The following is a 26480-nucleotide window of genomic DNA, read 5'->3' as shown; positions in this document are numbered from 1 at the left end:
TGGGAGAGATACTGGAGTAGATTGCCATTTCCTTCTCCAGCCCATCTTAGAGATAATGAAACTGAGGCCCAGGGTCTATTCAAAGTTAGAGAAAATTAATGACACCAAAGAAATAGAAGTACAAAGCTATTAAAATAGTAAGTTGTTGGAGAAGGGAAAGGAAAGGAAAAACAGAGAAAGAGAAACAGAGACAGAGAGAAAGAAGGGGAAGAGGGAGAGGAAGAGAGTTTTCCATTTATTGCCCTGCTGTTCAGAGATAATCAGCTATTACATTTATTTGGTTATATCTAATAAAGGTCATTTGATGGTGTAATACCATTTCTCCAGGCAATTGAAGGTCTCTGTCTGTCTTCTTCCAAGTAGCAGTATGTTGTCTTTTAGAGTTGAAATGGGGTCACCTCCCCTTTGCATTTCTTTCATGTTTGATAAAATATTTGATAAAATTTGATAAAATATACAGGTAAGATAAATAGATTTTACTAGAGGAAAGGGTATAGAACAGGAAAACATAAAAATGCTTTGGGTCCATGAAACTAAACTAAGACGTGCAGAGTTGAAGCATTCCAAGTTTAAGAAAAAAAAAAAAAGTTTTCAATGGCGAGACCAGACCTGTAATTTTCTGCAGTACACTATGACATCATGGTTTATATGGGGCCAACTCAATAAATCAAACCTTACCTAATTAGAGATTCTCCTGCAAATCTACATTATTAGAGCAAATAATTAAAACAACCCAGGCTGTAATACAAGCCAGATCTGTTTACAAAAATGTTCTTTTTTCCTATCCAAACTCTTTCAGCCTCACTCCTGCTTACAGATCTTTCACATTTAGTAAATTATAGACTTAGAGCTTTTCTTTTAGTCTGACTTCACTTTCAAGGAATTCTTCAATTAACTTTACGTTGCTTTAAGCTGTTCATCCAACGAGAAAACAATCTGTGGTTTCTGACTTCTCTGCGTGCCAATGGCTGCCATCCATGTTTGACTTTCAGACACACGGTCTTTTCTGAGCCAGGGTCTGTTTGCATAAAACCAGCTAGTTGTCATAGCATTGTGACAAGCATTATAGGAAAACAAGGAACAATAGTTTGTGGTGGGTCAGTGGGTAGAAATAATTAACTACTACAAGGTTGACTTGGGAAGGGGGAGAGCACCACAACATTATCTGGAAACAAAGTGGGAAAGTGGGAACCCCTGAAGGATGCGAGGAAACCTCGGGAGCCCCAAGGACCTTGCAGCGAGGTAGTATTCTATTGCAATCTGCAAGCCTTACATTTCCAAATGACTAGCTCTTAGATAGCTAAGAGTTCAGTGGACAGATTTAGATTGGACTAGGAGTTGGGAAAATCTGAGTTCAATTTAATCTTACTGGCTGTAAAACATGTATTGGTTGTGTGAGCCTGGGCAAATTACTTAACCTTGGTTTGCCTCAGTTTTCTCATCTGTAAAATGAGGATCAAAAAAAAAATGAGGATCAAAATAACACTTACTTTATAGAGTTGTTGTGAGGACCCAAAGAGATGACATCTTTCAAGTGCTTTTTGAACATCTTAAAATTCTATATAAATGCTAGATATTATTCCCCCTAAATCATACTCTTCTCTCTTACTCTCCATGCCCATTTAAATTCTAAATTATTTAAACTCAGTCATTTCAGCCAAAGGTTATGGAAGCCCAGGAAGAAAGTGTTTTGGTAGTTTCTGCCTGCAATTAGCAGTTAGGTAGCAGTATGAAACCTTGAGCCAGATACATTAGAAAGAGTATTAACTTAGGAGAGGTGATTTCTGCTTTAAAGCCATCTTTTTCTCATGTTAAATGGATGCAGTACTTCCCAGATCCTTTTTTTCCTGATTTCTCTTTCTGGATAATTTCAAAGAGGTGTGAATAACTGGATGGAGGAAACACAACATGGAACAATGTCTATAGAAACACGTGGTACTCAGCATTTCGGTCTATTGTAGCCTGGATGAACTGGACAAGATAAAATGCAGAGATATCACTTAATTCCTTGCTAGCTATAATACTAAATTATATTCTTCCCTATGAGGTAGATTTATGTATCTCAGACCCATTTGGCAGACTTGTGAAGAGCCTACAGATATCTTCTTAGGAAATATGTTTATAAATACTTGAAGAAATTACTAATTTCAATTGAAAGTAAACAAAATGAAAGATGCAATATAAATAAAGGTGTAATTTTTTTTCCTCATCTGAGTTCACAGATTTAACTGTGAAACTGTACACAGCAGGTTTGGAATTTGATTATAATGCCAGTTATTAGGGTAAGATAGTGAAACTGTCATTAATCTTCTGAGTGACATTCACTTTTTTCTTTCCACTGGATTTCAATCTCTGAAGGAAAGAGCAAGTTTGATGACCAGGTGCAGTTGTCTCACTCAAATTCAATATGAGAACAAGTCAAGACACCACACCCTCTTTGAGAACAGAGGATGAACAATAGCAATGAACTTGGGATTGCTATGGTCCCACAAAAGGAATCTGTGCATTTTCCCTTTAGTTGTGCTTCATGATTTCTGATCACTGCATGTGATTTTTTTTGTCATTATTCGGTCATGCCAGACTCATAGTGATCCTGTGGACCTTAGTGTGCTGAGACCTTCCATAGGATTTTCTTGGCAAAGACAGTGGAGTGGTTTGCCATTCCCTTCTCCAGTGAAACTTACTCCACATTAAATGACTTGTCCAGGGTCACGCAACTAGTAAGTGTGAGACCAGATTTAAACCTGGTCTTCCTGCCTTCAGGCCCAGCCTTCTATCTACTGAATCCTCTAGCTGCCTCACTGCCTGCATGTGCAAATACTAGAGTATTTTCCAAAACTGCGTGATGAATATTCTTATCCAAAAAATGCAGACTTTGAAACTAGAAGGAGAAAGCATCTGAGGTAATGATAAAGAACTAACAATGGACTTGCTACGGCATCAGTACAATGGGCCAAAGCTTGCATTTATCTAGAGGAATTTTCAAGAAGTCAGTGTTATTTCATGCTGCCATGAAGCATCTGTATTGTACTCTGTAAAAGGGTCTGCTGATATTGCATCTCCATCCAGCTAACCCTGAGATTCCTGAAAGGTTTAATTACTTTATATCATTTCTAAGGTTCTCATTACTCCATGAGAAAGACTTCAAACATCAGAAATCATTCCCTAGATGTATAGCTATGAACCCAGTTTTCTAGAAAGGCCAGAATGAAAAAGATCATAATTTCTCAGGGGAATCATGGAATAATTTAACTCAAAACTAGAAGGTATTTTTGAGATCATCAGGCCCAATCTGGCAAATTTTTAACAATCATCTTGGGGGCAGCGAAGTGGTGCAGTGGATAGAGCATCAGCCCTGAAGCCAGGAGAACCTAAGTTCACATCTGCCTTCAGACACTTAACACTTCCTAGCTGTGTAACCCTGGGCATGTCACTTAACCCCAATTGCCTCAGCAAAACAAAACAATTATCTCTTCAGAATAAAAAGGAAGCATATTACAAACTTTAAAAATTTGATCTGTTATTTATTAACATTTTTTCCATCACTTTCTTGGTAGTTGTTTAGTCTTTTTCAGTCATGTCTAACTCTTTGTGATCCTATGTGAGTTTTTTTTTTTTTTTTCTTTTGCCAAGTATACTGGAATGGCTTGCCATTTTCTTCTCCAGCTCAGTTTACAGATGAGGAATTTGAGGTAAACAAGATTAAGTGACTTGTCCAGGATCACTTAGTAAGTTTCTAAAGCTGAATTTGGACTCAAGATTCATCTTCCTGAACCTAGCTGCCCTATCACTTTGCATCATTTTAATAAAACAAATAAACACTAACAATCAATAAAACAATAAAAAAAGCACTGATTTGTAGTATTGCTGATTTCTGAGGTGTTAATGTTCATACTGAAAACTTAAAAATCTGTTTGGAAGTGTAGGAACTGCCTGCCTCCAGCACAAACCTAGATTCAACCTCCCCTCACCCTGACTCCCCCTTTTATAGATGAGAAAACTGAAGGCCCCTGAGATAAGACTATCTGCTTAGGGTGACAGGGCTAGGAAGTATTTGGGACAGGATTCAAATTCCATTTACTCCAAGTCAGGTACATTATCCTCTGTCATGCTGAGTTTCAACAGGGAATAGATTAAAAAAAAATCATAGCTTTTCTTCTATAGCAAAACATATTTTAAATTTCCTTACTGTAAGGTTCTGAGCTCCTGCCTATATAAGTCCCATAGTGCTTGGCAGCTTCCAGGATACACCCTGAGTATAAAACTAAAAGGTGATGGGTGAAAAGGGAAGAGATTCTCTCTTGCTCTGGAATACTGAGTTTAAAATTCCTATAACTGCTCAGAGTATTTGGAAGGTGTATCCCAGTGGTTCTCAAAGTATGGTCTAGAGAATCCTGAGGATCTCTGAAACCCTTTTAGAGGGTCTACAAATTCAAAAATAGTTTTTATTTCCAATATGGTAAATATCTATAAATATAATCCAGATAAACAAAAACTCTTTGGAGAGATCCTCAATAATTTTTAATAGGATAAAGATACTGAAAACAAAAGTTTGAGAACCACTGGTGTACCCGGTATTATTCATTCATATTCATATTCATAGCAAGACACAAAGAGCTGAAATTCAAACAAATATAAAATCTGGGAAATAATCAAGTGGCTTGTTAAAAACACCACTCTAAATCCTAAGGGTCAGTCCTCTTCTCCAAAGATGACTTACAACAAATTCCAATTACTTACAACAAACTTCCAATTCTAAGGGTTACTGCTTAATACATATTTTCCTTATTGTTTCTGTATTCTCCCAGCTATTTCTTTTCTTTGGATTAGAACATTCAGGAATATTCTCTCTAATGAGGCTTCTTATTCCTAGCCTGTGTTTTGACATTTCTGATAAACCCTTGGGCACCATTGTCTTGTTCTTAGAGTAAATGATATTAAAGACATTTAACTTGAAAGATCAGAAACGAATTAAGGGAATTATATCTGAGGCAACAAGAGTACAATTTTTTGCTCTTTACCAATTTTATAGGGTACAGAACATAAAAGAGAATTCTAGCTTATTTTGATCAATGACCAATGTCCTTAAAATTTTTTTTGATTTTTTTCAAAAGAATGTTATTTCCTCAAATCACCTCCCTTTCCACCAAATGAATGCTTTTTTTTTTTTTTTTTTGGAAGAGGGAAATAACGTTAATGAAAACAGTAATATTGACCATGTCTGATAGTATGTCTTGCAAAAATAATGTACCAAAAAGCAGATACATTTTATCAGCTGTTCTCTAGAGTCAATTGTTTATTGAATTTAATTTAATGCTGATATCTTTTAATGTTATTTTTCTTTACATTATTCTGGTCACTATGTGTATTGCTCCCTCTCCCCCCTTTTATTGGTTATTACAAATCCTCCCAATTTTCTGTATTCCTAATTGTGATTTCTCATGGCATAATAATATTCTATCACAATCATACTGGAAAATTTATTAAGCCATTCTGTAAAATCAGTGGGTGTCCCTTTTATTTCTAGTTTTTTCTCCCTCTATTACAAAATCCCTCTATTACAAAAATCACAGGATTAGAAAATCTGTTTTGAGCTACTTGTGTTTAATGGTGTCTGCATAAGCCTTGGTAACAGTTACAACATAAATAATTAGTGATCCAGTCAATACTGAGTTCTTAAGCATCCAACTACCTATTGCTCTTACAAACTCCTAGGCCCATAAGAAATTGCTGTTGCTATACTTTGAAGGGAGTTGTCATTTCTGACATGATGCATAGACCCACAAATAGTGTGCAAGGTAGCTCTACTGGAAGAATTTTCTGATGTTTCATGACTATAAGGGAATGTTGTAAGTCTCACTGTAAAACTTGTAAAGATTTTGCTATTGAACTCTCGCCCATAAATTTGTCTTCTAGTATAAAACAAGAGTCTTTTTGAAGAATGTTCTGATCTGGTTGGGAAAAAAAGACATTTGATTGCTTTTGTTTTCTTAGCATATGAATAGTAAAGAATTATTTCAAATATAAAAAAAATTTTGAGAACTGTAAAATAAATGAAGATAATTGACAGATGATAGATAGATATTTGGAGAATGAAAGGAATTTGCAAAGGGTAAATTGAAATTCAATTCTTCATGATTCAAAAACTTTAATTGTAAGGTACGTGAATATAATAGGCAAATTTTTGGTTATAAGATTTCTCAGGATATATTTAAAATTACAGAGTCACTCCTAAGTATGACTATAATAGAGTCAAGAGTATACTACTCAGAAAATAAAGTTACAAATATTGTATAAATATTTCAAGATATGTTGGAATCCTTACAAAGTGTTGTCATTAGAATTGATAGAGACAATAATTATCTAATTTAGCATGGTTCAGTATGATTGATCTGAAACTACAAGGAGATGTTATGGGCCAGAACTTGAAACAAGGTACTATTTAGGTGGAATTGATGGAAGCAATGCTTGTGTACTTGGATTTGTACCTTTAAGAATTTACACATTAGAGGTCACACATTAGAGCTCACACATTGCAGTTCACAAATTGGGAGATACACAAAGTTAACTTTGTAACTGTGAATTCACACCTCCCATAATTCCACTCTCGGAGAAGGAGTCAACCTTTTACACCGAGCATAAAAAGAGCTTCAGTGAGTCAGTCACAGTCAGTTCAGAAGAAGCCATGAGTCGGAGTTGAGCTAGAGCCAGAAGTCACTTTGGAAGATTGACAGAGTGAGAGTTCAGTTCGGGAGATTGAGAAGCTAATCTGCAGTCGGGCAGAACCAAGATTCAGAGAGAGGCTGAAGCTAGCAACAAGAGCTCTCAGAACCAAAGAAAGCTAACTGGGCTATTTTGGAAGAAACAATAAAGAACTACTTTAACACCTGGCTGCATTTGAAGTGATTATTACGATGAACTGAAACTAAGGCTGCCTCCAGAAAACCTCCCCAAGAAACCTGCTCCCAGAACAATCTTATATTATAAAAAAGAAAAGAACACCACAAAGATACTTAAAAAAAATTTGCCTTTAATTTCAAATAGAGCCCTTTACATAAATAGTATAAACTTCACAAAATTCCTCTCATCAATTCCAATCATACTGAAAATGAAATTGAAATGAATCATGCAGCCAGACAGGATGAAACTTGCTGGTGACAGATTGAAATAAAAATGCAGAACTGAGTAATATGAATCCCATATACAAACACATATCTTGTTACATTTGTATACTAAAGTGGCCTATGGTTGAATCTATAAGAAAATTTCAGATTCTGTAAACAGATGATACTATCACAGGATTTCAGAATTTCAGAGATACAAGGGGTGAGCCCTTCATTTTCCAGATAAGGCAAGTGAAGCCCTTAGAGTTTAAGTGATTTCACCAAATTGGGTCATAAGTATTGCAAAGGACTATGAACTTAGTATGTCTTACTTTGTATTGAAATTATTTGCAAATATATGACTTACTCCCTTTTAAGATGGAAGCTCATGAGGGTAGCAAGAGTTTTCTTTTTTGCGTGTGCATATATCTCCTTCCAATGCCTAGCTCAGGATTCTTAATGAAGTACTTCTTTAAAATATAAAAAAAAATTAAATGTAGATGTGGGACTAGATTTTCTTTGATACTATTTCAACATATTGATGTTATTGGCTCCCTACAAAAATTAGATAATATGAAAATGTTGTTCAGAGTTTTTACCCTTAGGTATCTTGTATCCATTGTTCTTTATAAAACATGGTGCCTTGGATTAAGACACTCCGAATTGGAAGGAATTTCAGAGTCCAATTCTTATCCAAATCATAAATCTCATTACAATGTGTCCTTGTTCTCTGACAATGAACTCGCCACTCCTTATTCCATTTCTGGATACTTCTAATTACCAGGGGAGCAGTGCTGACCCATTTCATATGGCCAGAAGGAAGTAGTTTAGGCAAAAAACTCAATAAGTTTCATGGTTAAGAGTCCTGACTTCTCTCCTGAAATGTTTAAATAACCCATACCCAATTTTTGAACCAATAGGTAATAGATGAATTAGAATGGCTCTTTTTCTAGTATTTCATTTACTTTCTCTTTTTTTGTAGTCACATAAATAATAAGAAAATGAGACCTTTCCAAATATTAATGTTCCTCCCATTTTCTCAAACCACATTCTCCCCACATGACACATAATTTGACCAAAGATATGGATCCAAATGAACATTTCTATAGCTCTATTATAGAAAACTACATGGTGTTCAAATGTCTTCCCCAGAATTAATTTATGCCTGGGGTTTCAAACTACTGAATTTTAAAAAGCTATAAAAATCTTATTAAAGTTCTCTGTTATGGTACACCAAAATATAACCTAAATTATTGGCAAAAACCAAAATGATTCTCAAGGTAGCTGTGAATTTTAACTGGATGATGACCTATTCTAAAGCTTTCATTCTAGGGCAAATTTTTGCTTACTATTTTTAACCAGCAAATAAATTTGATGTCAGTACTGGGCAATGTGGCCTAATGAATACTTGAATAATAGTCAAGAGAAGAGTCTATTCCTGACTGTGCTGCTGAAAGTAGGAATAAGAAGAGCAGACTTCCTGCTTTTTCCATATTTGGCAAATTACGGTAATATTTAATTTGTTCAGAAATTGGGAATCTGGGAGCCTATCTTTCTTAAAGACAGTTAAAAATCAGGAAAATGAAAAATTGAGGGGAAAAAAGTTTCTTAGTGGGCAAACTGGATGACAAAGGCCCAGCTGCTAAAGCCAGTGTATGTATTATTCTCACAGAAGGGCTCCGCAGGCACTGACTGATTCCATTTACTTTTAATTTATACATACGTCTAATAAATCTGGTTTCCAAGTCCACAGTAACTTATAAACAGTAAAGTTAGGAGGATGAATAGAAACTTCTACAAGCTGTGCAAGGCAAGAAGTAAGAGAGGACAACAAAGCAAGAGACAAAAAAATCCCTCCACCCAAACTCAAAACTATAAATGGAATTTTCAAAGCAACTAGTTTGGGGTCATTTATTGTAGTGGCAAACTTTAAAGGGGCATAAGGATTTTGTATAAATAAAAATAATCAAAGAATTAATGATATCCACAATCTTTGTTGACAGAGAAAGGAAGAATTTTTATGTTTGTAGAATCTAGAAAAATATCTAATATTTGATAAATTAATTTTGAACATCTAAACTAAAGATAAAAGTGCATCATGACATGCACTGCAATATTTTTACAATGAATTTGTAATGGGGTCTTGCCTGCCCTACTTAATAATACAGCCAATAATACCTAATAATAGAACTGACAGAAAAGGATGGTGCTTGGATCAAAAAGTCAGTGCATTTAAGTTTAGAAAATTCAGCATAGCTTACTTGCATAAAATTGAGAAAGAGAAAATCAATAAATTGGGCCTGCAACTAAAAAAGCTAGAAAAAGAACAAATTAAAAATCCCAATCAAATACCAAACTTGAAATTCTAAAAATAAATGGAGAGATCAATAAAATTGAAACTAAAAAGACTACTGAATTAATAAATAAAACTGAGTTGGTTTTATGAAAAAGCCAACAAAATAAATAAACCTTTAGTTAATTTGATTAGAAAAGGGAAAGAGGAAAATCAAATTGCTACTCTCAAAAATTAAAAGGGAGAATTATCCATCAATGAAGAGGAAACTAGAGTAATTATCAGGAATAACTTTGCCCAGCTTTATGCCAACAAATTTGACAACCTAAGTGAAATGGAGGAATACCTACAAAAATATAGATTGCCCAGATTAACAGAAGAGGAAATAAATTACTTAAATAGTCACATTTTAGAAAAAGAAATAGAACAAGCTATTAATCAACTCCCTAAGAAAAAATTTCCAGGACTAGATGGATTTACAGGTGAATTCTACCAAAAATTTAAAGAGCAATTAACTCCATTACTATATAAACTATTTGAAAAATTAGGGAATGAAGGACCCCTACCAAATTCCTTTTATGACATAGACATGGTACTGATACCTAAATCAGATAGGATGAAAACAGAGAAAGAAAATTATAGACCAATCTCCCTAACAAATATTGATGCACAACTCTTAAATAAAATATTAGCAAAAAGATTACAGAAAATCATCCACAGGATAATACACTACAACCAAGTAGGATTTAATCAGGAATGCAGGGCTGGTACAATATTAGGAAAACTATTAGCATAATTAACTATATCAACAACCAAATTAACAAAAACCATCTGATTATTTCAATAGATGCAGAAAAAGCATTTGATAAGGTCCAATACCCATTCTACTAAAAACCTGCAAGACTATAGGAATAAATGGACTTTTAATTAAAATAGTCAGTAGCATCTATTTAAAACCATCAGCAAGCCTCATATGTAATGGGGATAAACTGGAATCATTCCCAATAAGATCAAGGATGAAACAAGGTTGCCCACTATCACCATTGCTATTCAATATTGCATTAGATATGCTAGCCTTGGCAATAAGAGAAGAAAAAGAGATTAAAAGAATTTAAAAGGAGTAAGTAATGAGGAAACCAAATTATCACTCTCTGCAGATGATATGATGGTATGCTTGAAGAACCCCTGAGAATCTACTAAAAAGCTATTAGAAATAATTCACAACTTTAGCAAAGTTGCAGGATACAAAATGAATCCACATAAATCATCAGCATTTTTATACATCACTAACAAAATCCAACAGCAAGAGATACAAAGAGAAATTCCATTTAAAATAACTGTTGATAATATAAAATATTTGGGAATTTATCTGCCAAGGGAAAGTCAGGAACTATATGACTAAAACTACAAAACCCTGTAAACACAAATAAAATTGGATCTAAGCAATTGAAAAAATGTCAAATATAATGGATAGGTTGAGCGAATATAATAAAGATGACAATACTCCCTAAACTAATCTATTTATTTAGTGCTATACCAATCAAACTCCCAAGAAACTATTTTAATGACTTAGAAAAAATAACAACAAAACTCATCTGGAAGAATAAAAAGTCAAGAATTTCAAAGGAATTAATGAGGAGAAAAGCAAATGAAAGTGGCCTAACTGTACCAGATCTAAAACTGTATTATAAAGCAGTCATCAAAACCATTTGGTATTGGCTAAGAAACAGATTAGATAATCAGTGGAATAGGTTAGGTTCGCAGGACAAAACAGCCATAGATTATAACAATCTGGTATTTGACAAACCCAAAGGCCCCACTTTTTGGGATAAGAATTCACTATTTGACAAAAACTGCTGGGAAAATTGGAAACTAAAATGGCAGAAAGTAGGCATAGACCCACACTTAACATCTATACCAAGATAAGGTCTAAATGGGTTCATGATCTACACATAAAGAATGATACTATAAACAAACCAGAAGAACATGGGATAGTTTTCCTCTCAGATTTATGGGAGAGAAAGGAATTTGTGATCAAAGAAGAACTAGAGATCATTATTGATCATAAAATAAATAATTTTGACTATATTAAGCTAAAAAGTTTTTGTACAAACAAAACTAATGCAGACAAGATTAGAAGGGAAACAATAAACTGCGAAAACATTTTTACATCCAAATGATCTGATAAAGACCTCATTTCCAAAATATATAGAGAACTGACTCAAATTTGTAATAGTTCAAACCATTCTCCAGTTGATAAATGGTCAAAGGATATGAATAGACAATTTTTAGATGAAGAAATTGAAACTATTTGTAGCCACATGAAAAAGTGCTCCAAATCACTATTGATCAAAGAAATGCAAATTAAGACAACTATGGGATACCACTACACACATGTCAAGGTGGCTAAGATGACAGGAAAAGATAATGACGAATGTTGGAGGGGATGTGGGAAAACTGGATCACGGATGCATTGTTGGTGGAGTTGTGAACGAATCCAACCATTCTGGACAGCAATTTGGAATTATGCTCAAAAAGTTATCAAATTGTACATACTCTTTGATCCAGCTGTGTTACTACTGGGATTATATCCCAAAAAGATCTTAAAGGAGGGAAAGGGATCCAATGTGCAAAAATGTTTGTGGCAGCTCTTTTTGTAGTGGCTAAAAACAGGAAACTAATCTTTTGGAGGCATACAAAGCATGGGCTTTAGTGACAAACATGTTGAGAGAAAGAAAAAAGGAAGGGCTCAGATATGAAGGAGTATAAAAAGTTAACTTATTTTCAATCAAGAAACAGCTGCAAATACTGAAGGTGGTTGTCAGATTATGAATTCTAAATCAATAGAAAGTTATGAAGGCACCATAGTAGAATGATTTCCTAGATGTTTCTATCTAGATAGTATTTTTTAGAATAAAAGGACTGAAGAACTATGACTTAAATAGTCATATGAAGACTAGGTTAAATGAAATAGGTTAAAGAAATGAAGAAATAGGTTAAAAGAAAGTCAACAAACAGCCTAAAACCAGGTTTGTTTCTTTTTTCTATATTTTTCTTAAATATTTGGATTTAATGATAATTCACTCTACAGTAGGATACATGGAAGAAAAAGTACTGAACAAGAGAGTTGGAGGACCTGGTTCAGTTCCTAGTCCAGATCTTCCCTACCTGAATGGCTCTATATTTCTCTAGGCTTGTTTTCCATCCCTACAAAAGGATGGGGTTAGATCTGCCCATTAATGTGCTGTGAGTGGTCAAATCCTTTAATCTTTCTAGGTCTAAGTCTCTTTTCTTCTCTCTGTCCACATAGGCTATCAAACCTTTACCTGCAGGTGCTCTGCTCAAAGGAATGTAAATTTTGATGGCAAAAATCTCAAAAGATATCTAAGGATTTAATGGAATAAATATCTTTCTTAAGGATCATGCCTTAAACCCAAATCCCTCTCACTCTCATTGACTGGCTAATATAAGCCCCAAGCCAAGCCCCACTTGGTCATTTTTTAGGCCCAATTTGGCTTAGAATGAATGCAAATAATAATTGTTGCTGTTTTGGACTGAAACCTTGAGGGTTTTTTTTCTTTCAGATTTTTTCCCCCCACTAGGTAAAAGAGGCCATTTTCTGCCTCATTTCTTACTTAAGTATTCACTAAGTTCTTAAGTACTTAAGTTCTTACTAAGAAACCCCACAAATGGAGGGCTGCCTCAGTCAAACCATTAAAAATCTTAGTTTTAAAAGGCCATGGTTCCCCACAGCATCCAGGGCCATCTTCAGTCATCCTGATCTGTATCTTGCCATTGGACCCAGAGGACTCCAGAGCAAATAGTGAGGCTGGCAATTTGGCACAGCCCTCCCTCAGTTAAATTCAATTAACCTGCAAGTCCGGATATTTCCTCATGTCATAGTCTTCTTCAAGAAGGAAGGACAAGGAACAAAGGTCACACAGCATTTAAATATCTGAGGTCACATTAGAACTCAGTTCCTCCTGATTCTGGGAGTTGTGCTCTATCAATCATATCATCACCTAGCAGCTCCAACAAGGATTCTACTGAAGGATATTTGACTCTTTCTAGGAAAATTTTCATTATTAGCATCATATTTTTACTTTTTTTTTTGGACAAGCTATCTTGGAATCACATTAGCCAGAGTTAATGAACTGTCAAAAGGAAAGCTCATTTCAATATCTGAATCAAGTAATCTAAGACTTACTCTATCACCGAAACTTTCCCAAACATTGGGGACTCTAACCTAATAGGCATACTATCATATCGGAATAAAGTCACTATCCTTTGTAAGAAACTTGAGAATTTTTCCAGAAGTGTAGATTATAAATGTAATAACTGAACTTGAAATATAGCTTCGTTATCTCTTTTTTTGGAGTCTGTGTGCAGGAGGACATGATACTTCTGAATGTATTACAAACCACTATGGTGAATGAGAATTAGCAGCAAATAATGTTTTTTAGACAAGGGCAGCTAGGTGGCATAGTGGATAGAGTTCTGCTGTGCAGTCAGCAGTCTCATCTGCATGAGTTCAAATCTGGCCTGTGTGACTTTGGTCTAGTCATTTTACCCTGCTTGTGTCAATGCCCTCATCTATAAAGTAAGCTGGAGAAGAAAATGGCAAACCATTTCTGTCTCTTTGCCAAGTAAACCCTCAACATGGCATCACGAGAGTTGGAAACAACTAAAAACAACCAAACAAGAAAAGTCAGGACTTTCTATCCAATGTGTAGATGGATACAAAAGTGAAAGATCCAATCAATTAGCTTTCTTGCTCCAATAAAAGAACTCAATTTAACTACCACCTTATCTTCATAATTTAGAAAAAACCCCAGTGTATGAGAAGTTGTCTTTTCTTCCTAGTTTGACTGTAATATAGCAACAAACCTCAAACTACTTCTCTAATCAGTTTAAAATAATGAAAACATCATCATGGTCCCTTCTATCCAGTGATGGCGGGATTGGACTTGAAGATTTCAGAGTGCTTTTTAGGCTTAATTTTAAGTACAAAATTCTTATACCAAATGCTTTTGTAAGAGTACAATAGAATGCATATCTATTAAAAAAAGAATAAAGACTAAAATAAATTTAAGTTTAAGTTGAATCTCATAGGACACAGAACTAACACTGTTTTATGGTAAGCATGGGAAAAACAGGCCACTGTGACCCACTGGTACAGAGGAGAGTCAGGGGAGAATGTATCAAGCTCTACTCTGTAAGTATCAGCAAGTCCTACTTCTCCTTTTCAATGATATTGGTCTTATTTTGCAAAAGTCTTCTTTCATCTCAGCCCTCTGGGCTCAATACTTATAACTTGGAAGATCAATGAACAAATATTTACTGGGTTATCACTGTTCAACTAGAAGCACTCAACTAAGATGCAAATGACTGGCTTCTACCACAGCAAGAGTTTGCTAAATACCCCATATTGCACATTAGCAAAACAATCTACTTTCCTTAATGAAATGTAAAGGAGTAGAGAGAGACTAGGATTTGAATCCTAAGTTTGTTGTTTAAATGTGTGACATAGGTGAATCATTTCATCTTTTTAAGGTCTGGTCTTCTTACTTTTAAATATCCCATGAGATGAGTAATAATGTAGATCAAAGAGATAATAGATGTCAAGGATTTTATGATGTATCTTATTCTATATAATTGTGAATAAGTAAAAACAAAATGGTTTTGTTCTAATAGCATGCTCTATCATTTCTTTGAGTTTTATCCCAGAGGCCCAACGGTCTTGGAATTTAAAAAAAAAAAAAAGGGGGACTCCTTGCCAGTTTAGAAAAAAACATAATTATTTAAACATTTCTCTATGTTTAATTATTAGAGCATTAAAAATGCTCTAAGTGAAAGCAAGCATGACACAGGAGAGAGGGATAAGGAGAATTAAGGGGGAGAGAGAAGAATAGAAAGAGAAAGTACAGGAAAGACAGATCAAGTAAGAGAGTGAGAGAGAAAGAGGAGAGGAGAGGAATATATGGGAGAAAAAAGGAAGGAAGGAGAGGAGCAAAAAGAGGGTGGGAAGGAAAAAGTCAAAGAGAGGAGATGGCTCCTGAGCCAGAAAGACCTGGGGTCTAATTCAGTCTCTGACATATTCTGGCTGTATGATCCTGGGCCAATTCCTTGATGCTTTAGTGTTCCAAGGAGACTCTTTATATTGATGAGCACATGTCTACCACCATTGGTAGAAGGCATTTTTAAAACTAGGACCTAGATCTCTTCAATGACAAAATGGTGGGTCTGTACCAAGATAAAATATAAAATGGTCTATATATTCATACATCACACAATTTCCATAGAATATACAATATTGGGAAGACAGTGTGTGTAATGGAAAAAACAATGTACTAGACTCAGAAGTCATGTGTTCAAATGTCAGCTCTGTACTTACTAGCAACATGAATATCTTGTCCTTGATTTCTTTTTTTAATAAAATGAAAAAGAACAAACATGTACAAATGTAAATTATTATTCATTATTCATGTAGGGGTGAATATTTTCCATTTTATTGACTACCTCAATATGTCAAAGAACTGTAATTTGTTGGTGTGGGAACTATTTCCTTTGAAGCAGACTACAACTAATCTATATCTTTGCATTAGCGTTTCTTAAGACTTAGAAAGGCTAACCAACTGGCCCACAGCAGCAGAGCTAGTAATTGTCAGAGGTGAGAGCTAATTGTGTATTTTCCTGATTCAGAATTCTGTCCACTATAGGGATTTTTAAAATTTATTGATGTAATAAATGGTTAATAGATTAACAAGTTAAGACTCAAAATATTAAAAAGCTTTCAATATGGGACATTGTTCATAAAACTAACAAAATCCAAAGCAGGGGTGCTTCACCTTTTTTTTTTTGGTCATGGAGCTCTTTGGCAATCTGGGGAAACCAGTGGACCCCAAAGGATGAACAACATATGTAAAAAATAATATACATAGGATTATAAAGGGAATCTATTATTTCTAAATGCAGTTATCAAAATATATATATTTTCAAAGTTCATGGATCCCAGATTAAGAATTTTCATTCTAAACGAATTCTAGAATTTCAGGACACAGGTAAAAATCACTGTTCCAAGGACTTTATTTGTTATTCTTTCATCACTTTTTGATTTTATGTTAACTAAATACATTTGTAGAATCAAAATTGCAAATCATTTTGTTTAGTCCCTCATTTCAAATGAGAAAATAAGATAAGATTTTCAATAATTTAGCAGTGCTTACATGGGTAATAATAGCAGGAACAGGATTTGAACCCAGATCCTTTAATTCCAAATCAATTTTTCTTTTATTATACCAGGCTGGCCTTTTAACTCTCCCTGTTAGACTCACTGAAGTCAAGGACTTTGCTATATTCATTACAGCATTTCCCTCAATGCCAAGAAGTTTATTGCTTGGAGAGAGTAGTAATAATAAGACAGGCAAGTCTTCCTATATTTAATTTAATTCTGTTATTATTACTAGTGGTTTTGTGAGTTCAGTGTAATCAATGAGGATATGCCCATTTGAAAAAAAATTATCAGCCATCATTCTATTTCAGGATAGCAAGACTGGGAATTCAAAAAATATCAGTTAAATTCTTTGAATAGAGATGAATGCAAATAGTATTCATTTCATTGGAGAGAGCTATAATAAAATAAATGCTATAAATAACAAATAATAATACAAACTGAATGAATAAACAAACAAAAGTATAGATTATTATTATTGTTTTTAGTTTGTTTTTGCAAGGCAATCAGTTAGGTGAGCTGATCAGGTAGGTCAATAATAAACCTCCAGTGTCTGAGGCTGGATTTGAACTCAGGTCTTCCTGATTTCAGGGCTGATACTTTAATAATGCAATTTTAAAGCATAATTCTTCTGAAATATAATGTCTCTTTCATTTTCTAAACCTTTAAAAAGCAAACAACCTTAAGAAATGTTTTAAAAATACTGCTTTACAAGTTTTCAATAAAACTAGATTATGTTGACATTTATCTTATGTGTTCCCCTTCCTCTCTGATTGCCTTTTTTGGCCCTCCAGTGAGAGGACTTCTGAGATCAATTCTGTGGGAAAACACTGCTTGAGAAATTGCTAAGACAAAAGTTTATGGTATTTTGTAAAAATAGCAGTACTTTACCAAATGGAAAATTCCTTCAAATTCAGAGCTATTCCAATCAAGTTGCCTTACCTAGAAACAAAGAAAGGGGGGAAAAAAAACCTGTGAGAACCAAATACAGGCTTATACCTCCAGAATACTAAAGACTGTTAAAAACATTGCACAGGTATCTTAACAACTGGTAGACAATCCAAAACAAACAGAAGCTTTACCAGTGGAGGAAATAGTAATTTCTATAGAAACAGTTGTTAATGCTAGAAAGGAAACTGCAAGCATTGAGCAAACAAGGGAGAAAGGAAGTCATGTCTGATTCCAAATCACTTGGCTCACATATACAATCAAGGTACTAGTCTGTAAAATGCTGCTGTGTTTGGGGGGCAGATAAAATACATGTGGCAGCATGGTATATTGGGTGAGCGAGAGCAAGCTTCTAAATAGGTAAGTCCTGGATTCAAATTCTATCCTTGACACATAGTAACTATGTAAAGTTTGGATCAAAAACATTTGGAAAAAATAGTATATCTATAATAGGCTACACTGTGGTAGGCTATGAGACACTCCATTCCCATGACCTTTGGTTACCATCCTAAGACGGGACTGCAAAATACCCAAGACTCTTAAATATCCATGTCTCCTTGTAACTGAAGAAAAAAAGATCACTGTATTAAGAACTACTGTAATTTCCTCTGTTGGTTTTCTTTTTCCCTTGCCACTCTGATGATGTTTTCCTTGTTTGCTTTATATTAAAACATTTTTTTTTTGCCCAAAGTGATTACTGATGGCCATGAAAGGTGCCAGATTAACAACCTTGGGAAATTAAGAATGTTCTCTATCCAGAGAAAAAGCACAGCATAGCAAAGGTGATGAAAGTTTCTCACATTGCTCTTTGCTTGTATATTTAAGCTTTGACCCTGCTGTAATCTCCCTCCTACTTCTGTGGCCCATTTATTAATGTCCCTTGCCAACTTGTCAATAGGGCAGGCAAGTCTTCCTGTATTTAATTTAATTCTGTTATTATTACTAGTGGTTCTGTGAGTTCAGTGTAATCAATGAGGATATGCCCATTTGAAAAAAATTATCAGTCATCATTTTATTCCAGGATAGCAGGATTGGGAATTCAAAAAATATCAGTTAAATTCTTTGAATAGAGGTGAATGCAAGTAATATTCATTTCATTTGATCAACCATTTTATATAATTCATTATTCAAAATTTGTTCATTCAAATATCTTCAGGTTCATTCTCTTCTCTCTCTCTTTTAAATTATTTCTTGTTGTACTAATATTAGTTTTTAGACCATTTATGCCTTTAGCATAAAGCAGGTAGAAGCAATAAATTCCCAGCATGCAATTCAGTTGCAGCTACAATAAAAATGTAATAAATATTGAGGTCAAAAGTATTAGAATTTATGAAATTTAGCGATTAGTGGTGGCAGCAAATATTATGGTGGTGATTACAATTAACACTGGCTCTAATACCTAACTAGAAAAATCTTGATATTTCATCAAGTATTTAATAAGCACCTAAAAAGTGGCCAGCCCAGGTTTAGGTATCAGTGAAAGAAAGAGGTGGGAAATTTCAAAGACAACTCAAAATCTTGAAAGAGACTACAATCTAACTGGGTAGAACAGATTAACAAAGAAAGAATTTGAGAATAATTAAATGCTAATAGAACAGCAGTGAGCATATGTATTATATTAGTTGAATCATATAAAATATATGACTATGTATTGTAATAGTTGAAGGATAGAACAAAGTAAATATCACTACTTTCCCGAGTTGTTCAATGATATTTATATATATGTGTGTGTAAAGTCTGGGCTAGCTTCCTGAAGGCCTCAGGATCAGCCAGAGTCAGGCTAAGCAAAAATCCTTGGTCTTTGGGGGAGAAGTGAAGGAGATGGACAAACTTCCATAAACTCGCCACCAACCTCCCTTCTCCTGGACCTGCTGCAAAGTGAAGTTCTCTTGCCTCTCTCACTCCACCCTCTAATCCTTACCTACAATTCTTAACCCCAAACATTGAGCCAGCATTAACTGTGAGAAGAGGAATTCAAAACATATGCTAATAGAATTATTGTCCAGTAGGTAATTAGCCTTAAGTACTCAGTTGTCTGATTCAAGTGCACCTATTCAGAATTCCAGCCCTTTACATATGTGCATGTGTGTGCATGTATAAATATACATGCATGTTCATGAGTGTTTATATACGACACCCATACATGTGTGTATGTGTGTGTGTATGGAAAGGGAGGAAGAGAGAAAACACAAACGAGCATATTTTTTGGTGATTTCTGAGTCAAAGAATTATAGGCTAAGTGATGCAGGGTATTAATGATCATAGCAAATCCAATGCAAAAATTTGTGAAAGGGTACACCGGTTACAATTCATATAGAAATCTTGGAAATACATTTTGGTTTGGGATCTTTGAGTTGTTTTTCTTCTTTGCTCTGCTTAGCTTTCATCAAATGCGTCCTTATGGCACAAAAGCATTTGGCAATGACCCAAGAACATTTGGTTGTTGGCAAGGGACCTAATTGGGAATGAGAGGTGGGGCAGTTACCTTAATCATTAAGAATTTCAGAGAAATGGAAAGAATGTTTCTCTCCTCTTTTCTCAGAAGAGCCCTTTTGTAAATGACTCCTGGAGTATAGTTTTATACCCTCAACATCATCATCTGTGGCAGCAACAACATATTGCAATTATAGTAGTTGGTACATCAGAAAGATGGAAAATGTTATCCCAATTTTGCAGGTTGGGGCAGAGAAGCCCTGTTTATAGGACTCAGAAAAGGTGGGAAGGTGGAAATCAAACCCAACTCTGAACTGCAAGGCACCAGCCCCCAAACTTATCAAGTATCAAAAACTTTCAAAAAGACTAGGTTTGGTTCAAATTCCTAAAATGATAACAAACATCTAATACCTCATTTTGGTTTCAACTGAACAACCCTAAACAATGAAAAAATGCAGACGTTAATTACACTCTCCAACTTTTTTTGGTCCTGACCCATGATTTTATTGGCATAGGGAATTCGAATGAGGAAAATACTTCCACCAATGTAAATTGTCATCTGTTTTGCAAATATTTTATTTTGTTGAAGCCTCCGAGTTGCTTGGGAGGTGGAAAGAGACTAAAGGGGATGTGACTTGCCTAGTATTATATTACCTGTAAGGGGAGCTAGGTGGTGCGGGGGTGGGGAGGGGTAGAGTTCTGGGCCTAGAGTCAGGAAGACTCCTCCTGAACTCATACTTGACTTCAGATACTTCCTAGCTTGTGACTTAGACAAATCTCTTTATACTATTTGCCTCAGTTTCCTCATCTATAAAATAAACTGGAGAAGGAAATAGAAAACCATTCTAGTATCTTTGCCAAGGAAACTCCAAATGGGGTCACAGAGTCGGACACAAATGAAAATGACTCAGGCAGTGTCCTAACTCTGATGTTGACCATATAACTGCTGTGTCACATTGCTACCTTTTGTCCCCATTTTACAGACTGAGAAATTGAGGCTAAGAGCAGTTAGGGAGCCTGCCCTTCCGAAGTCAATGTCACAGGCAAGGTGTGAACCCAATTCTTCCTCACTCCAAGCACGGCACATTACCATGCACCCATTCATCATTGAATTGGTTGGTTGGTTAATTGGTTGTGGATTTTTGTTCTTGAAGAGGCTCATCACTATGTAAGAATCGATCTACAATGTGTACATCTGGCTGAGCAAACCAACACAAGCCCAGAATGCTCTGTCATAGGTTGGGCCCAAATAGTCCCCATGAACATTTGGGGTGGATTCTTTAAGTTTACACCTTTCATGTCTCTTCTGAGTGAATTCAATTCTATTTTGCTCACACAACAAACATGTTCTCTGATGAGGGCATATCATGTTGGGTGGTCCTATGCCAGTTTTTCCCATGTCATATAATCAATGCTAGAGTTCTAAGACAGACCTGGAGAGGATCCTTGTATCACTACTTATGGTGGAAGTCAAAGGAGCAATTTTTGTTCTCTTTTATTCATTTAACTTTCCATAGTGGATGCACAGAATCATGATTTGCTTTGCTTTTTTTTTTTTTTAAACACATTAGCAAAAATCAGAAGTAAAGTGAAATAAAAATTTTTTTTTGGAAATATGTAATTAAGAAATATCTGCTGCATCTCTTGAACTACCACATAATGCAGGATGTGGACCTATCTACGTGTTATCTTTATGGCTCATTAGGATCCTAAGATTTAGGACTGGGAAGGACCTTAGGATTGAACTCATCTGGCCTATTATTTTTCACATCAGGGACTAGAGTCCCAGAGAGGAGGAATAAGATTTGCCCATATAGATAGTTAAGTGACAGAGCTAAGATTTGAATCCTGATCTTTCAACCCTAAGTCAAATGCTTTCTTTCCAAGTTCTGGAAAAGTAAATGAAGTCTATTTGGTAAATTCCAGAATTTAGTTGGCATATCTAAATGAGGTAAATGAGCTGGTAGAATCAAATGTCATCTAATTTTATGGGATATATTGGAAAGGAGTCTATCAGGAGTCAGAAAACTCACCCTGGCTCAGTCACTAACTGTGCAACTCTGGACATCTCAAACACCTTAATTTCCTCATCTTTGGGTATATGGAATGAGATTAAGATGATGACATAGTTTCTTCCATCAGCTCCAACATTTAGTGAGTTTCAAATATAAAGTATAAATGTTGTGGGCCTCAAGTGGCAGTCCTCTTTGATGATCAAGAAGAAAATAAAAAATAGCAAAGACTCTCTATGGAGCAGAAAATTACAGGTGATGGCTTCTTTTCTTTCATTTCAATCATCTGCCAAACAGAATCATGAATGCCAAGGACATAAGAAATATAGAAAGCCAGGGAAAACTGTAGGCCACAAGATGGTGTAAACTTCATATGGAAAATACTAGTTAAGGAGCTAAGAAAATCATAAAAACAGAAATATTTCTTATAAGTTTTTGACAAACTACATGTGAAGGCAAAAATCATATAGTGGCCTTTAATTAAGTAAGGTCTTTTTAATTTTCTTGAAGCACTGTCCAGTATGTTGGCTATAAATATTGATGGTATCAACCATTTGTAAAATAAAAGAAGGGATTAACTTGTGTATTTATTTATTAAAGGTTTAGTAATCAAAAAATTTAAGATCATTTACTATTACTGCTTAGTCATGTCTGACTCTTCAAGACTCATCAGGGGTTTTCTTGGCAAAGACATCAGGCTGGTTTGAAATTTCCTTCTCCAGTTAATTTTATGGATGAGGAAACAGAGGCAAACTGAGTTAAGTGACTTGCCCAGGGTCACATAGTGAAGGAAATGACTTCCCCATATAGATAAGTGATAGAGCTGAGATATGATCAATGATCTCTCAACTCTATGAGGCCAAATTTGAACTCAGGGCTGACTCCACGATCAGTGGTTTATCTGTTACTTAACTGCCCCATATACTATTACTCAATCCATTTTGGACTATTGTTTACTTTGGGTGACTATAATTGTTCATGTGATTATCAGATCTAAAGTAGTACTAGCCACATCTGTTCATAGTTTTCATTTCCCGATCGAGGTAGCAAACACCAGAAGTTTCTAAGCAAAGTGTAACAATACTCTAAGAATAACTACAGCCTTGAGGAAAAATACAAGTTGATCTAATGTGATTGTAATAATTCCCAGAATGAAAGTTGATCACTTTTTCAGATCTGAAAGTTTATCATTCATATTTGTCACTTTGAGGTAAGAACCTACTTAGTATTTTCATTCAGAAAGTAGCAAGTACCTTCATTGTGCTATATCTTTTATGTTTCTGAAGAGGAAGGGTTCGGATACAAAAGAAGTCTAAGGCTTGGATCTTCCTCTAACGTTCATAATTTAATTGGAAAATAAAAATTTACATGAAGTCATTAAAGAATTATAAAAATATAATTAAGGGACAAAATATACAACTCTGATATTAAAGGCTCTGAGAAGTGATAAAATTTTGGGAAGGAGCTGGGAGAATGTTCTTGGAGAGGGTGGAGCTCGAGCAAGATATAGTGTTGTGACTCAATCACAATCCCACTGCCCCCATATAGTTTTGATCACATAAAATATCTATATCTATTTGAATTGATCACATAAAATACCTATATCTATTTGAATTTTAGATACACAAGTTTTAAGATTTCATTATTTCTTCAACTGTTATTTTTGTCTTTTGTTCTCAGAATACCAATGACATCACAAAGATGATGTCTTGACTTTCTCATAAATTGCATTTAAGCGAAGCAGAGTTGTACCACATTGTCAGCCTTATTCTCTCCTCCAGAGTTCATTGGAATCTAGTGGCAAGATAAAAGTCAGGACAATTGGCAATGGCCTGGGATGCAGAGAATGACTTTGGTTTTTCTAAATTAAAATTAATTTAATTACATGAAAGTTAATTAGAATTTCCTAGATCTCAGTTTTTCACTCCTTTTTCTCTTTTCTTCAGTAAACCAGCCAGTTATAGTATCTATCCATTGGCTCTTCCCTTTTTTTGATCAATGATTTTTCTATTTCCATCATGTTGGCAATGAGGCCCCAGAGTTGAAAAGCAAAGAATGAGAGTAGGATGATTTGGAAAAGGGGGACTCTTGCCAGGGAATTTGGCATTCTGGCAGTAATTAGGTAATTAAGCTCTTGAAAACCAATGCAGTATATAAATTTAATTTTGAACATGAATGATGAAGAACAGAAGTAATTGCAAAGACCATGAACTTAGAATGTTTTAGGAGGAGCTAAAGATAGTGGAAAATGGCACTGAAGTTGGGAGTATCCTCAAGTTCAAACCATATCTATTAGTGCATATAATAGTTGTCTATTTTTTTTTTTGTACTAGTCTTTATTATTACCTGTAGTTTGCTGGCAAATGTTTAACAACTGGTTCTTTGAAAAACAGGATGCATATACAAGTTTAAACTGCATTATCGATATTTTTTTCGGGTCTTTAAGTTTAAACATTCTAGTTGTCTAATCTTGAGGGAAATGGATAGAATAAAGGAAATGGGTTGGGAAAGGCTGAATTTAAATTCAGCCTCAAGCACTTATAACCTACATGACATTGGCAAGTCCTTTAATTTTTGTTTGCCTCAGTATCCTCACTAGTAAAATGGGTATAATAATAGCATCTACCTTTCCAGGATTGTTGAAAGGTTTAATTGAGATAATATTTGTAAAGTGCTTACCATATGAGCTGACACATAGTAGGAATTTGTGAAATTTATTATTATTACTAATCATCTTAAGACAATTTCTCTGAGCCATTTGGGAATAACAGTACTTGCAAATGTGGGGCTGTTTTGTGGAAAACTTCCAACTTTAAATTCCTCATAAATGTGAGTTTGTCATTTTAGCTTTCTCTGTACTTCTATGTGTATAAATTGTGAGTGCCAATAGTTTATGCAATTATAAATTTTTTTTCTAACACTCTTAGAGAATGCCTCAAAAATCTCACTGAGGGTCAGCCATAGTGGACAGTAGTACATTTTTGTAATTGAAGCACCTCTATCTTTAATCCTCTCCTATTTCATAGTCTGGTACTAAGCTTTCTCTAAAAAAAGTACAACATGTGAAATTTTGCCTAGCACATGTGAATAGCTACAGTGACCCCAGAGGAAAATTTAAAGTGACTCAATATGGAAAGCAACATTACCATACATGCCATGGAAGCCTTGAAATGGGAGAGGAGGCAGAGGACCTGGGGACTAAATCCTTGACCAGTCATCCTCACTCAATAAGATCACATTAGGTAACTAAGTTGACAATCATGTGCTTTCTACCTCCACATCTCAAGAAGGTGTGCCCTTCTCCCCAATGCACATGGCCTCTGCACTATTTTAATTGATCCTCACCACTTCTCATGTTGGTGAGTAGACAGACTCCTCATGTTTCCAGGTCTCAAGTTTCCCTCTGCCTCTGATCCTTTCACCACATAGCTATCAAGTGGATTTTCCCAAATGGCAAATCTGACCATATCACTCTTTCACAAATTTTAGTCGCTCTTTTGTTACCTCAAGGATCAAATATCAGTTCCTGTTTGGCCCTTCACAACGTGGCCAGAAGCAAGCTTTTAAGACCTGTTGCATGTTATGCCGTTTTCTCCATGGAACTGTTGTACCCCCAAACTGGCCTTCCTGTTCTTCACACATGGCATCTTCTCCCTTCCCTATGCTGTTGTTCTACCTGACCCCATCCCTGGAATTCCTTCCTTCCTCACCTCCTGATCTCAAATGACTCATTTCTTCCAAGGTTCAGCTTAAGTGACATTTATTTGCACAGGAGTCTTTCCCAATTCTAGCAACTGTTATTGACTCTATCCCAAATCATCCTGATGTGTGTTTGTGCACATATATCCATATGTATCTAAGTATATATGTACACATACATATGAATGCATAGAGAACATATACGTTGTTACCACATACATATACACATATTATGCAATATGATATATAATGCCATTTTGTACCCACATACATATACACATGTGAGTATTGTAATATACAATGAATATCTTGTACCTATATACATTTATATATACACACACATTATATATGACACATATTTTGTATCTACCTACATACATATTTATACATATCCATCCTTCCTTCCATCTGCCTATCCATCATATGTTTTCTCCTCCCAGCTGGAATTTTGTCTTTATATCACCGGTTGTGTTATCATTATTGCATAACTCTACCTGACACATAATAGAAGATTAACAAATAATTATATATATTGATGGACTGACAGGGGCAATTAGGTGGTAGAATGGATAGAGTTCTAGGCCTGGAGACATGAAGACCTGAGTTTAAATGCAGCCTCAGATACTTTTTAACTTAATGTGATCTTGGACAAGTCATTTAACCTCTATTTGTCTCAGTTTCCTCATCTGTAAAATGGGAATAATAATTGCAAAGTGCTTAGGATGGTGCACGGTATGCAGTAAGCATGATATAGTAGTGGT

General features: G+C 35.1%; 2 protein-coding genes across 7 annotated transcripts in view; one reads left to right on the top strand and one right to left on the bottom strand.

Annotated features, from left to right (window-relative positions):
• Positions 1 to 26480, bottom strand: part of CMSS1 (cms1 ribosomal small subunit homolog) — a 402077-nt gene that overhangs the window by 151734 nt on the left and 223863 nt on the right. The gene's annotated exons all lie outside the window — the stretch shown is intronic.
• The window catches only part of FILIP1L (filamin A interacting protein 1 like), a 334108-nt gene that overhangs the window by 91057 nt on the left and 216571 nt on the right, over positions 1 to 26480 (top strand). The window lies entirely within an intron of this gene.

The sequence above is a fragment of the Antechinus flavipes genome, chromosome 3 (genome assembly GCF_016432865.1).
Source record: "Antechinus flavipes isolate AdamAnt ecotype Samford, QLD, Australia chromosome 3, AdamAnt_v2, whole genome shotgun sequence".
NCBI lineage: Eukaryota > Metazoa > Chordata > Mammalia > Dasyuromorphia > Dasyuridae > Antechinus > Antechinus flavipes.
Note: the sequence above shows the minus strand (reverse complement) of the source record. Positions and strands in the feature narration are given on the sequence as shown.